At 35.0% G+C, this 14,980-nt stretch overlaps 1 pseudogene; it reads left to right on the top strand.

Annotated features, from left to right (window-relative positions):
- The first annotated feature begins 11,335 nt into the window (after window positions 1–11,335).
- On the top strand, window positions 11,336–14,520 carry LOC128238009 (hemicentin-1-like; annotated as a pseudogene).
- Window positions 14,521–14,980: the final 460 nt, after the last annotated feature.

Below are 14,980 nucleotides of genomic sequence, written 5' to 3'. Positions count from 1 at the left end.
AACAATATTTCAACCCACAGAGTGATCTAAAAAGAAATGATAAATTGCAATTACAATCAGCATTCAACAGAGCTGATGATATATTCTAAATTTAGTGCCTATATAGCATATACAAAAAAGTAATCAAGTCAGTGATATTGTTGGAAGACACCCATATAAGAACACAGTCAACAATAACTGTCAGCTGAGCTTACTAAGCCATATTTCATATATTTGTTGAGTGTACCAGCATATAGGGCAAGCCCAATCCCATTCCAAAACCATTTATTTATGAAAATAATTAAAACCATTAAAATGATTATTTTATATTATTTATACAGAATGCCATCAAAAGCTATTAGATTATTCACATATGCTAATATGCACATATTAATGTTACAATTATCTTCTATTAATTTATATGGATTTATCTGAAAAATGCTTGCAATATGTACAGTGTCAAATTATGTTAATAAAATTCAGTGTTCTCAAAAGCACAGTCAATGTTTTCTGTATTGACAGCTGGATCTTTAATATTTAACATATCAGTGCAACAATATACAAATAGTGATTTTTGATTCATTGACAGTCAAAACACCAAAACTACTATATACTGAACTGATTGCTGCTTGAAAAAAATCATGCAATAAAAGAAACCGAAAAAAAAAGCAACAACTGATAGTTTCTTGTTTTAAATGCTAAATTTGGCACAAAATTAACAAAACAGAGTTTTGCAATTGTCGATATGTCGCTCAATTATTACATATTTGCTGTAAATGTCAAATTTGGTATTATTTACATAAAACAACGGGTGAATTACATCTGCATTCTCTTGAAATATGGGATTCTGTGCTGTATTCACTTCAAGTTTCAGATGGTTTGACCACTCCAGGCTGCTGGCACATCAAGATCTGCAAATAAAATAAATGCAATGTTTTAACAGAATAAGTACTAACTACTACTGTGAAGGTACATGTTTGCCAGTTAACAATCATTTGAGGCATACACAATTATATATGTAGACATAAATTTGATATAGTCACATAGTGTAATTTATGGATTCAAAGATGATTGAATATATGGAATTCATGAATATTTAACTCTCTAAGGTAATTGACAACAAAGAAGCATTTTGGAGGAGTCAGAAGTGCACTTGCTTAGAATCTTTTATTACTTGAAGACATTTTTCATTCTCTGGAGGCGGTATGGAATTACAGACAGAACTATCTTAAACAGGATTTTTGTCCATTATGGTCCTCTAGAGCTTCTGCAACCAGGTGGCTATAAAAAAGAAACAATACATGTTGAAATGTATTAAGAAGTATTGAGGGAAAGGTAAAAACCTTGATGTTACTGACACACTTTTAATCCTATTTGCCTTGTTGATATTTTTGATAAGTTTTATTTAAGTGCTTATAGAATTATTTCTTAATGTAATGCTCTAATAGAAGAGCAAACAAAATAGAAAAATTGACAAACATGCAGAGGTTGTTGTTTCATTAGAAAATGACATCATCTCATGACCGCGACTGGAAATAATTTATAGCTGGCATGAAACAAAGTCATTTAAGAATGAAACAAACAGGAAAGATAAACTTAAAAGAATCAAATCTGCTCAAACAATGCTTTTGTTTGGATACATTTTCATAAAATGATTGTGAAATACTGTAATAGGGTAGTTTCTTATTGCCACAACTATAATGATTGGTCTAACTCAGCAGTTAGGGTTCAGTGTAGTTGGATAACACGTCGGAAGTCTTAAGGGGCTTTTATTACATATACCACAGCTCTGAAAGTATATAAACATCACCTTAAGCATATCACACAAGAGTTAACAATTAATTCAGTATATTTTCTATAATACTTTGAGAATCAATATTCCTCATAATTAATACTATTTTCTAGCGGCCATACTATTACGTAATATATTTATATTAAAACAATACAAACATCATATACAAAACAGGAACAAACACATTTCATATCACATTACTTATAATCTAACTCACCAGCTGTAGGCCAAACTGCCTTTATATTCTCCCTGTCACATACATTCAACCGGTGCCGCAAATCTAAAATAAGTGGACTTATTAATATTACTTATAATATTAACATGCAAGGTTGATTCACTATCTTGACGTTTTAGAAATATTATAACTATCATATTTTCAACGAACTAAAACAATTACACTTCTTATTAAATAATATTCTAGAAATACTAGGTTCTAGAAGTATAACTAATTGACTAACCTTCAATGTCTTTTCCCGCCAATTCCAACAATTACAGATATAGTAAAATATGATGTGTTCGCCTTGAAAACAAAGAACAGAATGATCCAGTGTTCCCACAAAAAATGTCAATTTAGGGATTAAAGTCACAGATGACCACACAGCAATTATATTTTAAATTTACTTAGAAAGAGAACTCTGTCAATAACATCAAAGCTGATTTGCTTGTTTTCTCCCTTACATTAAATCAAACTCACTTAAAAATAAAAATGTAATAATTATGAAACTTGGACCTTGTTACACATGTCCCTGTCTCCTGAAATGGCGTCCCGTCATTGTCTAATCGTCACAAAAATAATTTTTAAAAAAAAATAAAAAAATCTAATAACCAATATTTCCTGGCAATTAAATCTCAATTACACGCTTGTCACTTAAACCATAAATTAATGAATATTATATCCAAAAACCATAAACAAACAAAAAATAAATATGCCACACTTAGTTAGTACAACATACAAAAAATAAATTTCATGCCATCTTCCTCCCCTTCTACAAAAAGTGTCCACATAAAATAACCAATTACTGGGTAGTATGTTTATGAACAATAAGAATAAACATGATCAAAATTGTAATTAAAATATTCTGACATAGAAATCTTTATAAAAAAAAAATGATACATCAAAATTATTTCATAACTTCTGTCACTAATCCCCTGGCAATTTCACTGTCCATACTTCCCAATACTCCAGAACTCATGATAGTTTGTAATGCCTGGAATCTGGCATCAAACGGACTATTCATTCCATACATCACATAGCCGCTGTATTTTTCAGGTGCTCTCCTTTCCCTTTCTGATCTTCTGACTGGTGGATGCGGTAACTGTCTTTTTCTCTTCTAAATTGTGGTTTCCGGAACTTCCTCAAGTGTTGTATCTTCTGTTACAGGAAGTGTTGAGTCTGTTTCGTTGCTGATGTCATCTTCAACAACAGTGTCACCTTGTTCCCATTCACCTGGGCTCCCATCTATATTAGCACCACCTGATGCTGCGTTGGCAACATCCTTTATTTATTCTTCACCATCAACTTCTGTTGTGTTCTCTTCAATTTCCACCTGTTCCTTCTCAAGTTCAGACTGTAACTGAAGTACTTCATTTTTATTCTTGTCTTCATCATCTATGTTAAATACAATTTCTGCCTCCCACTGATTTACTGGCGTACGGGCGTCCCCGTAAAGATATGTCTGTGGGACATAAATCACACCATCTTCATCATCATGGCTGTCGTTGGTGGTTCCACCCGATTCTTCTCCAGCTCTAGATGCATCTTTTATCATTTCTCTTTCCTCAATATTCTCATCTTTAACAAGTTCATCCCTCACCCGATGGTTCACTGGGAATAGATGGTTCCGGTGTAGGGTCCATATTCTTCTGGTACTGCTACCTTCTAGAGTATATACAGGTACTTCTCCTTTCTGCCCTCTAGATGTGTAAACCTCTTCCTCAAACTTATCGCTTAATTTGTGTTTACCCTCTCCTCTAGCCAGAATCTTCACCAATACCTGATCTCCTTCTTCAATTTGTACACCTCTCACCTTCATATCATAGTATTTTTTTTGTCTTTGCTTTGCCTTTTCTACATGTTCATTGACAATATATTTTGTATTTTCCATGATCTGTCTTAATTCTGCTATGTATTCTTCTTGAGTCTTTACTTTTTCTTCTTTCTCTTTCACGACATCAAACGTAACCTCAATAGGAAGACGTGGCTTCCTGCCAAACATGAGCTCATATGGTGAGACTTTTGTTGATTCATAAGGCGTGCTATTGTAGGCAAACACTAGGGAACTAATGTATTTTTCCAATCCTTCTTTTGATCTTGTTCAAGTGTCCCCAGCATGCTTATTAGAGTCCTGTTGAACCTTTCCGGGCCTGCGTTTCCCTGGGGATGATATATTGAAGTGTGACTCTTTTTCATGTTGGTAAGTTCACATAACTCTTTGATAAGTTGGCTTTCAAAGTTGGCACCTTGATCGGAGTGGAGTCTATGTGGAATTCCATAATTCACTATGAACTGATTATAAAATGCCTCAGCAGTAGTTTTGGCTGTCTGGTTACGGGTTGGCTAGTGCGTACTTGGTTAAATGGTCAGTGACAACTAATATGTTTGAGTATCCTCCCTTGGATGGTTCTAATGTCAAAAAATCAAAGCAAACAAGTTCTAAGGGGAAGGTCGTGTTCACACTTACTAATGGTGCACGTGTGTTTGTTGAAGACTTCCTCCTCACACAACGGTCACAATTCTTCACAAAACCTTCTATCTGCGCTGACATACACGGCCAAAAAAATCTTCTTCGTATGAGATTTGTTGTTCTGTCTATACCTGGATGGCCAACATCTATGTGCAAACCTGTCAACACATCTCTTCTATAACACTCTGGTAACACTAATTGTTCGATCTTTTCATCATCTCTGTACCTCTCTGTACAGCACACCTTTTCTGATCTTGAAATGCTTCCAGTTCTTGTTCATAACTGTACCTTCTTTAGTTATGTCTTTTCTAATCTAACTGTATCTATCACTGCAATTCTCCATTTTCCTATCAGGGGATCTTCATTTTGTTTCCTTCTGATCTCCCTTAACTCTACTTGGTCCATTGAAGTACTAGTGTATTCAGTAATTTCTACTTTGTTCATATTCATGGTGGGTAGAGTGTCTATGTATGGTGGTGTAAGGGTACTACAAATTGCTCTTACCGCATCACTATCTAAAAGTTCTTCAATTGCATTCCCATCTTGTTTCATGACCTCAATCTTCTCATATGGATACCGACTTAATGCATCTGCGTCTCCATTTTTCCTTCCTGGTCTGTATCTTATTTCAAAATCATAATCTGCCAGTGCAGCTGCCCATCTCGGGCTTGTAGCATCAAGGTTTGGTTAAAAAGTATATGTGTCAGTGGGTTATTGTCAGTATATACTATGAAATGGTTTCCTGTAACTGTAATTTTAAAGTAACTGCCCACTTCAACGCCAAAAATTCTGATCTGTAGGTTGAATAATTCTTCTCAGATTTACTAACTGCTCTGCTTGCATATGAAATAACTCTCTTTTTAACCTCTTGTTGTTGATAAAGTACTGCTCCCAGTCCAGTATTACATGCATCAGTGTGCAATTCAAATGGCTTACTAAAATCTGGGTAGGCTAATATTTGAGGGCTGGTCAGAATCTCTTTCAAATCTTGAAATATCCTCTCTTCATTTTCTGTCCATTTCCAATTCTTCTGTTCTGCTTTCTTCTTTGGGCCTTTCTTGGAGGTGGGATTTGGAATCATCTCAGCTAAGGGACGGGTATTTTTTGAAAAATATTTAATGAATCTTCTGGTATACCCCGCAAATGCCAAGAAACTGTGGAGCTCTACTGGTGTGTTTGGTGATGGCCAGTTTTTAACTTTCTCAATCTTACTGGGATCAGTCTCAATTCCGTCTTTGCTTACTACATGACTAAGGAAGTTGACTCTCTCTGTGAAGAAACTACATTTCTCAGGGGCTAATTTCAGATTGCATTCCTTTAATCTTGCCACAACTTTATTCAAGCGTTCTAGATGTTCATCATAAGTTTTACTGATGATAATTAGGTCATCTAAATATATAATACAGATGGACATGTTCATATCACCTAGGCATTCATTCATCAGTCTACTGTAACTGGCATGGGCATTCGTTAATCCAAAAGGCATAAACTGAATTTCGAAGTGTCCTAGTGGTCCTACTGTGAAAGCAGTCCTCTCTATGTGTTCTTCCTCCATTGTTAGTTGATGGTATCCACTTTTCATGCCCATTGGGGTGAGGTAGCGTGCCCCGTGTAAGCAGTCAAACATATCTTCTATCCTAGGAAGACCATAGGCATCTTTAACTGTCCTTTCATTTAGCATCTTGTAATCCACACAGAGCCGTAATTTTCCATTTTTCTTTCTAACTAAGACTACTGGTGAAGCCCATGGTGACTTTGATGGTCGTATGATGCCACATGAAAACAACTGTTCTAAATGGGATCTGACCTCTTCTACCATAGCAGGTGGTATCCGACGGTGCCTCTGCTTAAATGGTAAAGGATTTATCAGTTTAATTCGGTGTTTAAAAAAATTGCATCTGCCTATGTCTGTATCACTAGTGCTGAATATATCACGATGGTGGAAAAGTAAGGTATTCAATTTCTGCTTCTGGTCTTCATTAAGTACATTACCTTCATCTATCTTCAATTTTTAAGCTATTTTTCCTCTCTTCTGATCTATGTCTTCTTCTTCTATCTTAATGAAAACTTCATCAGTGACTGTTACCGGCTGTATCTCACATACAATTGCCTTTGGTGAAATATGAATAGGACAACTTGAATGATTAGAAATGGTAATAATAACTTCATTGACATCTGTGTAAGAATAGTGTATGATGCTGGTTGTAACCTCCAAACCATCTGTCAGGCTGGCCTTATCAGTCCCACATACAATGGCTGATGTAGGTTAATGGTCAATCTTCTTGTCAATATAACCTTTAATATCCATGGTGTGATTCGGATTCAATGTCAACTTGTGTGGTAAAGCACATCTGATGATTCCTAATCTATTCTTATTCTGTTTCAATGTTTTTTCTCTAATCACTATAGTTCTAAAACAAGAGTACCAAGGGTATGTTAGCTTTGCCATTTGTAAACATCTTTCTCCAAAATTCTGTCTACAATCCTCTTGAAATTCTTGAAAAATGTTAGTTCTAATAATGACTGGTGTTGAACTGGAAAATTTTGTATCTAGTGATATCAAAAATAATGCTAATTGCTTCTTACATTCCGGAATTCCAATTCAATTTACTTCAACTTAAATATATCCTGAGCATGGAAGCATAGATCCACCTGCACCTTCAATATTTAATTTTCAGTCACTGATTTTAATTCAATATTTTAAAATGTTCTTCAAAATATGATTGTGCAATAACACTTACTGAAGAACCTGTATCCAGTAAAGCATTTACTTCCTTTTCATTTATAATAACTTTTGTTATGTTCGCTTCCCCTACTAATACAGGACCCTCCTTAATGTTATTTGTGCCCTGGTTCGGTCCATCAAACAAGGCACCTACGCGTTTAAATTCTCTGTCTGTCCCGCCCGTAAGTATGCTGCTGTACAGTCCTTTATATAATGATCATTGCCACCACACCTATGACAACAGCCCCTATAATTCCCTGTCTGCTCCGTCCGAGGATATTCTGATGTGCAGTCCTTCACATAATGGTCATGTCCACCACATCTGTGACAACACCCCCTGTAACTGTTTGTTCCTATTGGGCGTCCAGGTTTGTAAGTTCCTCTGCCTCTAACACTACCTCTGTGGAAGCTTCCTGACTGTCGTCTATATCTCCTGTTTCCATAAAAACAGGGTTGATTTTGTTGTTGTTCTGGACTATCACGCTGCTGTTGTTGTTGCTGCTGCAATTGATCAATCTTTTTGTTGATTTGCTTGTGTATGTCAGTGTCATTAAATTTCTTACTCATGTCCTCCTTGAGCTGTTATAAGTCCTTTTCTTGTTTTGACGGAGCATTCTGTGCCACATGACAAGTCTTCTTTACTTCTGTCTGATTGGTCTGAAGTTTCCTCAAGTTAATGCATACTTTGAAAATATTTACCTTTTGCGTTTTATCTTTATTAAGGATTGTTGGGATAAGAGTGAGGTTTGTGCACATAAACTGGTTTAAACCCCCAGTTAATTTACATTTTACTGACCGTTCCAAAGCGGTACCTAACAATTCTTGATAAACATACCAATTTTTTTATATATATTTATAGTATTTATGCACTGTGCTGTTTGTAGAGCTTTGTGCTGTTCTATGTTTTTTGTTTGTGATTTTGTGATCTATGTCTTTGGCGTTTGCCCATTGCCACTAAACCGAGTTTATGTTTAAACTTTTTGCTACTGAGCATGTTTCTGTAGCTTTTTGCATAAATATTCATTTCAGCTTCAAGATTCATCAGCTCAATTTTAAATCTATCATAATCTTTGATGGTTTCAAACTTAAACTGGGCAACATGTTTCAAATCAATTTTTAATCCTTGAAACAAAAGTTCTCTCAATAAGATGTTATCCCCCTGAGTACAGCTCCAAGTTCAACTCCTTGTGCAAATAAATCCTCTTTTACTTTGATGCATATATGTTTACCGTATCCAATCCTTGAGAACAGGAGTACAATTTTCTTATCAATGACTCTTTTGATTCAATGTTTCCGAAAGTTCCATTCAACTTCTTTAAAACCTCCACCACTTTCACCCCTGTACCCAATCTCCTTACAATATCACTAGCGGTACCCCTAACACTCGTTCTAATACCTAAAAGTCCCTCGATGGGCGCCACGTTGAAATATGGTGGTTTCTTATAGCCACAACTATAATAACGTTCTAACTCAGTAGTTAGGGTTCAGTGTAGTTGGATAACACGTCGGAAAACTTTAGGGGCTTTTATTACATATATTATAAATCCACAGCTCTGAAACTATATAAACATCAACTTAAGCATATCACACTAGAGTTAACAATTAATTCAGTATATTTCTATAATACTTTGAGAATCAATATTCCTCATAATTAATACTTTTTTCCAGCGGCCATACTATTACGTAATATATTCATATTAAAACAATACAAACATCATATACAAAACATGTACAAACACATTTTATATCACTTTACATATAATCTAACTCACCAGCTGTAGGCCAAACTGCCTTTATATTCTCCCTGACACATACATTCAACCGGTGCCGCCAATCTAAAATAAGTGGACTTATAAATATTACTTATAATATTAACATGCAAGGTTGATTCACTATCTTGACGTTTTAGAAATATTATAACTATCATATTTCCAACTTACTAAATACTTAGATACAACTGCTCAAATGTAGTTAAAACAATTACCCTTCTTATTAAATAATATTCTAGAAATACTAGGTTCTAGAAGTATAACTAATTGACTAACCTTCACTATCTTTTCCCGCCAATTCCAACAATTACAGATATAGTAAAATATGATGTGTTCGCCTTGAAAACAAAGAACAAAATGATCCCACCAAAAATGTCAATTTAGGGATTATGGTCACAGATGACCACACAGCAATTATATTTTAAATTTACTAAGAATGAGAACTCTGTCAATAACATCAAAGCTGATTTGCTTGTTTTCTCCCTTACATTAAATCAAAATCACTTTAAAATAAAAATGTAATAATAATGAAACTTGGACCTTGTTACAATACTATCAAATTACCGCATGATGTCTGCTCCAATTTAAGTTTGGCTGGCTGGTCTGTCAGCATCCCCATCTCCAACCTGTCGCAAACAATAACAAATTTTTAAGTTACTAAAAGGATGCACTTTTCTTAGTTGATGAAATTACTAAAAACGTATTCTCATAAGGACATTCACTATTTAAAGTCTTCGAGTTGGGTTGGTGAAGCTGGCGTTTACACTAGATTGTGTTGGGGGGATGGGGATGGATATTATGTGTTGGGGGGTGGGGGGAGCAAGAGCTATAAAAGGGTCTCAAGGGGGCAGTGGTTACAATTGATAAGTGCATAAATAATTTATATAAGATCAAAAAAGGCACATGAGTATTCAATTAATACCACATACATGTATAAAATTAGGTTTAAATGAACGCTTAATATCTTATCTTTCTCTATCACATTTTGCAATGTTTACCTGTCATTTAAAAACAATACAGCAATAAATAAGACTAAACCAATCACTGTTCATTTATAGCATTCAGTAATACATTCACTCTTAAAAACATCATTGTGTGTAACTGTCGGTGTAAAATTTTAGTAATATTTTCCTACACGTGTTGTTTGTGTAGTTCTTAGTCAACAATTGTTAAGTTTTAGCTAGTTCCTTTCCGTTTTGATTATTGCGACGCTAGTATTTGTACATGGTTTAGTCCGCGATTTAGTCAGAACCTGCTACTTTTGTTGCGCATGCGCACTTTGTATTTTCACTTTCTAGTCGAACGAAGAACAAACGAACGTCAATAAAACTTAAACGAATAACGAATTTTTCAAGTTAACGATACATATTTAGCAGTTTGGTCGGAGCAGCAAGGTAATTAAACATTTTGAAACGTACTTGTCACAGTTTAAGTGAAAACGATTTGATATCTAGAATGTAAACATGCATTTTCTGTGAGCATGCTCTGCGAACGGCTCCGTGAAATGGCATGGTCTGAGACCGCGTGGGGCTATAAATAACACTCGGTATTGATCAAAGATTAATACCTTTAGATGGATCTATAGTTTGCATTGATAGCATAATTTATGCATTGAGTGTATATTTTATTTGCATTATTAAATGATTCCGGCAATGCCAGAGTCATTTTTGGTATTCCGCAAATTGCGTCTAGAAAGAGTTGTCGTTCGTAATTTACAGTGCGGGTCAGACATGAGTTGTCTCTCTTTGCCCATTAACAACACGTGTTTGCAAATCTAGTCATTCAATTGATATGCTGTTTGGTTTAATTGCTATATATGTTTAATATTCTAGGGTCCAAGGTATGATAAATACTCTGTACTTTGTAAAACCATGTAATAGAAATATGCTAGATCTATACTTTGTGAATTATGGTTTTTCTGTTGACAAATTCACCCTCTGCTACAATCAGGATTGTGTGATTGTGTGAACAGTTAAATATTACTTGGCTGTATTGTCTAGAGTTTGTTTGTTATACACTGCACCCAATCTCAACGATCACAATGTAGATCTGGACATGCTTCTATTATAGTTTATTTGTTAAAGGTAATATACAGCCATATACACTCATATGCAGTCATATATAGTCATACTTGAAATAATAGTCATGTGTAATACTAGTCTCAGTCGTGAAAAGTTTGTTTTTGTCATAACTTTAATGATTATGAGTCATTTTATTATAATTTCAGTTTTTACGGTTTACGGTACACATCTACGGTTTATGGAGATGAAACGAAACGAACAAATGAACTATAGAACATCGAAACCCGTTGTTGAACACTCATTTGACCAAGCCAGCGTTAGATCTTTTTAGATCTAACGTTCTAAAAAGAACTATTGTGGTAAATATGGAGAGGTATTTGTTGGCTGGATATTTGCTTGTCGGTAAGAGCAAATACAAAATCAGTTTTCTTTTTTTAGAAATTAACAGTTACTGGCTGTGGTAGGTGAAACACCAGTTGAAATGCAACACCATTTGGATAGACTTTCAGAATCTTGTAGTAATTGGGGTTTATCAGAAAATAGTATTTATTGATAAACCCCAATTACTACAATATTCTTATATAACTAAATACACTTAAAACCAAAATTATGGTATTTCGTAAAAGGGGAGGGCCATTGCCAACAGAAAATTGGACCTACAATGTCCGGCCTATTGACGTCGTGATTGATTTTTTATTATTAAAGAACTGTTTTTAATTTCACTGGTACCAGGAACATTTAACTGGCAAAGCTGTAATAGCATTTAATGTGTTATTGGGTTAATATAAGGTGTATGACCTGAAACCAAAGATTTTTCCCAACTATTTGATGCTTTTGTTGAATTATTCTTCCGAAATTTGGGTATTAACTATGTCTAAGGATATTAAAAAAATACATGTACGGCAAGTGTAGGGGGAACTTGGTAGATAACCTCTTTATGTACATACTAGATATGTTAGAATTATTAAATATTAGTTTAAGGTAACAAATAGCAATAACATTGTAATAAGTAGTGTATATAAGTATGCATTACTGACTGTAATAATAGAAAAATCAACTGGGTTTGAAATGTTAAAAAGCTTTTGAGCCAGTATGGTTTTGCATACGTATTCAATACTCCTAATTTGATAAATGAAAAATGATTTTTTATCTGAATTTAAAACAATAATAATTGATTGTTTTAAGCAAGAATGGTGAAGATCCCTTAAAAGACCAGTTTTATTTTTGTATGAGGAAATTAAGACTACTTTTGTGTATGAAGATTATTTGGATTTATTACCTAAAAGCTTACGACTATTTTTATGTAGGCTTAGACCTTCTGCACAACCGTTAAGGATTCAAACGGGTAGATATAATCGTAATCGTATACAACGTGAAGAAAGATATTGCTTATGCTGTAATTCAAGAGATATAGACGATGAATTTCATTTTATTTGTATGTGTACACGTTGTTTTGAAACTATAAGAAAGAAATACATAAAACGGTATATTTATTTACGTCCGTCCGTTTTTAAGTTCTTTGAACTGTTAAACACAAGAAATAAACAAGATTTATTAAACTATGTTTATTTGTCAAACAACCTCTGAGTATTAGAAGATCAACTTTTAATATTGATTTACAATAATAATCCTCACCTGATTTGAATATATATTTTTGAATACATTTATGATTCTATCTTATATAAAGTATGACCTATTTCATATCATGTGTTTGTTATTTATTTGTTGTTAAAAAGATGATGTACTTTGTACAAGTCTTGATAAATTATCTGTTCTGTTCTGTTATCCCTTGTCAAATATGAAAAATTGTCTTGGCCACATTATTCCTCTTACGCGAAGTGGTTATAGCTTATTCATTTATTCAAAACGAGGATCTTTCTTACATTTCACCAGGTGAAACATCAACGACTTTATGTTTTATGTTGTGAACAAAACTCTTGCAGGATGCTAAGTCGTCATAAGAAAAAAAGTAATAAGGGTTATTTTTTTCTAAAAGTGGCACTCTTATTGAAATTAAATAAATACACATGTATAACAAATATAAATTTTGAATAATAAACCTTTAACTACTTTCTAACTAATGCATTTATGGAAAAAATGATTAATGATAACAAGATTGTAACTGTGTATTTACTAGCTGATAACTCAAAAACAGTAAATGATTGGTGAGCGCTAAACGACTTACTTTGATCTACTATCATTTCATACGACTGAAATACCGTGCTTGCTGCACCTTATTAACAAATTAACTCGGTATCCTTCATAAGAACCATTGCTTTCGACATTTATCCAACCTTTTTTGGTAATTTTTAAACTAATTGTATTCATTGTGGAAAATCTTATCTGTGAGTTAGAGTGCATCTTTAAAATATCCTGAATATTTTGAAACATTGAGTTTTCCATTTTAGGAGAAATATTGAGTATTCATTTTACTATTGAAAAATGGAAAGCGGATTTTAACAATGTAAACATTACTATCAAAAAAGAACTTCGAGGAAATTCGAATCCACTGAATTAAACCAAATATAAAGTAAAAATCAGGTTGGATACATTTCAGCCAATATATTTTAATGGAAATTGTTAATACCAGATACCTTTATTATACAGAACGTTGAACATACAAAAACGTCTATTTGCAGGTCTGCTTCTTTCTGGTGGCGATGGAAACCCCCAGCAGGTTATACTCCGCGTTCGGCGCGGGGAGAACATTATGCTGCCGTGCCGCCTGACTTCCGGCTTGGACCCCGACACGGTCTCGGTACGCTGGATATCATCCAAGTAATCTTTCCTCACTTCCGGTACACGTGTCCTCAAATACGTGAACCAAATTGAGGTTGTAAAGACGTCCAAACGTGCATGGAATTTTCTTATTAAGTGGGTTACGAACACATTCGCAACGAATTACACGTGCACGACTGACCAACAAGTGGTGCTGTCCAACGTCCAGCTTCTGATCTTGGTCGCTCCGAAAATCGACTATGGCGGTACAAGCTCACCGGAAGTGAACGTCGATGAAGGCGGCACAGTGGAACTTACGTGCGCATTTACTGGCGAACCCGTACCGAACATAACGTGGTTTAGGGGTGACGACAAACAGCCTACCGGCATCACGGGGAGCAAACTTGTTCTGCGTGACGTCAAGCGTTACGCTACCGACGTCTACACGTGTCGTGGAGAAAATTCCGTAAGTTACGAGGATTATAAGATCAATCTTATCGTGAGGTTTCCTGTCGAGGTAGACGTTATGGAAAATACCGTTTACGTCAAGAGGGGAGGTATATTTACGTTAGCGTGTATCGCGCAAGGTGCCCCGTTATACGAAACATACTGGGTCTACGTTCATGGGCAGAAACTGACGTCAACAACATGGAAATATGACTTTAACATGGAGCCGGCAGGTGCACATATACCGGCTAAGTTTGTAACCTTGGCTACACGCAAGGGTACTCTGACCGTGTTCGACTTTGGACCGTACAGGTGCGAGGCGAAGGGGGAAGGGCGCGTGGCCAAAGCAACTGTGAATGTCGTTGAACTTAAGGAACCCAACTAACTTAATGCAACGGACCAAATGTCCCTGGTGCGAAGAACGACAAAATAAATCGAAAATCATAACGCTTTCGAAATAAGCAGAACTAACTATGACTGGGAACTTAAAGATACCGACTTGATATCGCCGATGTATAAAATAGTTTTATAAGCCAGTATTGGCGTTAATATTAGATTTTGACGTCTCAGACTGGAGTTTTCCAGCACGGCTGAATTAACCGAAAATGCCTATCCAGTGTGCTAAAAATATTACTCCGACGTTATTTCAACGTTCGTGTGTGCACAGGCACGTCGTTTACGTGTTCATATTGTTTTATTACGTCCCGTGAAATACATACACAATATTTGTCAAAAATATCTTAACTTGTACGATAATGTTTAAAAACATAACATTTGAAATGTACTAACACTAATACCTGTCCAAGTAACATGTGATATTTAAAGGGGCTGTACTCCGTATGATG

This window comes from Mya arenaria, chromosome 6 (genome assembly GCF_026914265.1).
Source record: "Mya arenaria isolate MELC-2E11 chromosome 6, ASM2691426v1".
Taxonomy (NCBI): Eukaryota; Metazoa; Mollusca; class Bivalvia; order Myida; family Myidae; genus Mya; species Mya arenaria.
Note: the sequence above shows the minus strand (reverse complement) of the source record. Positions and strands in the feature narration are given on the sequence as shown.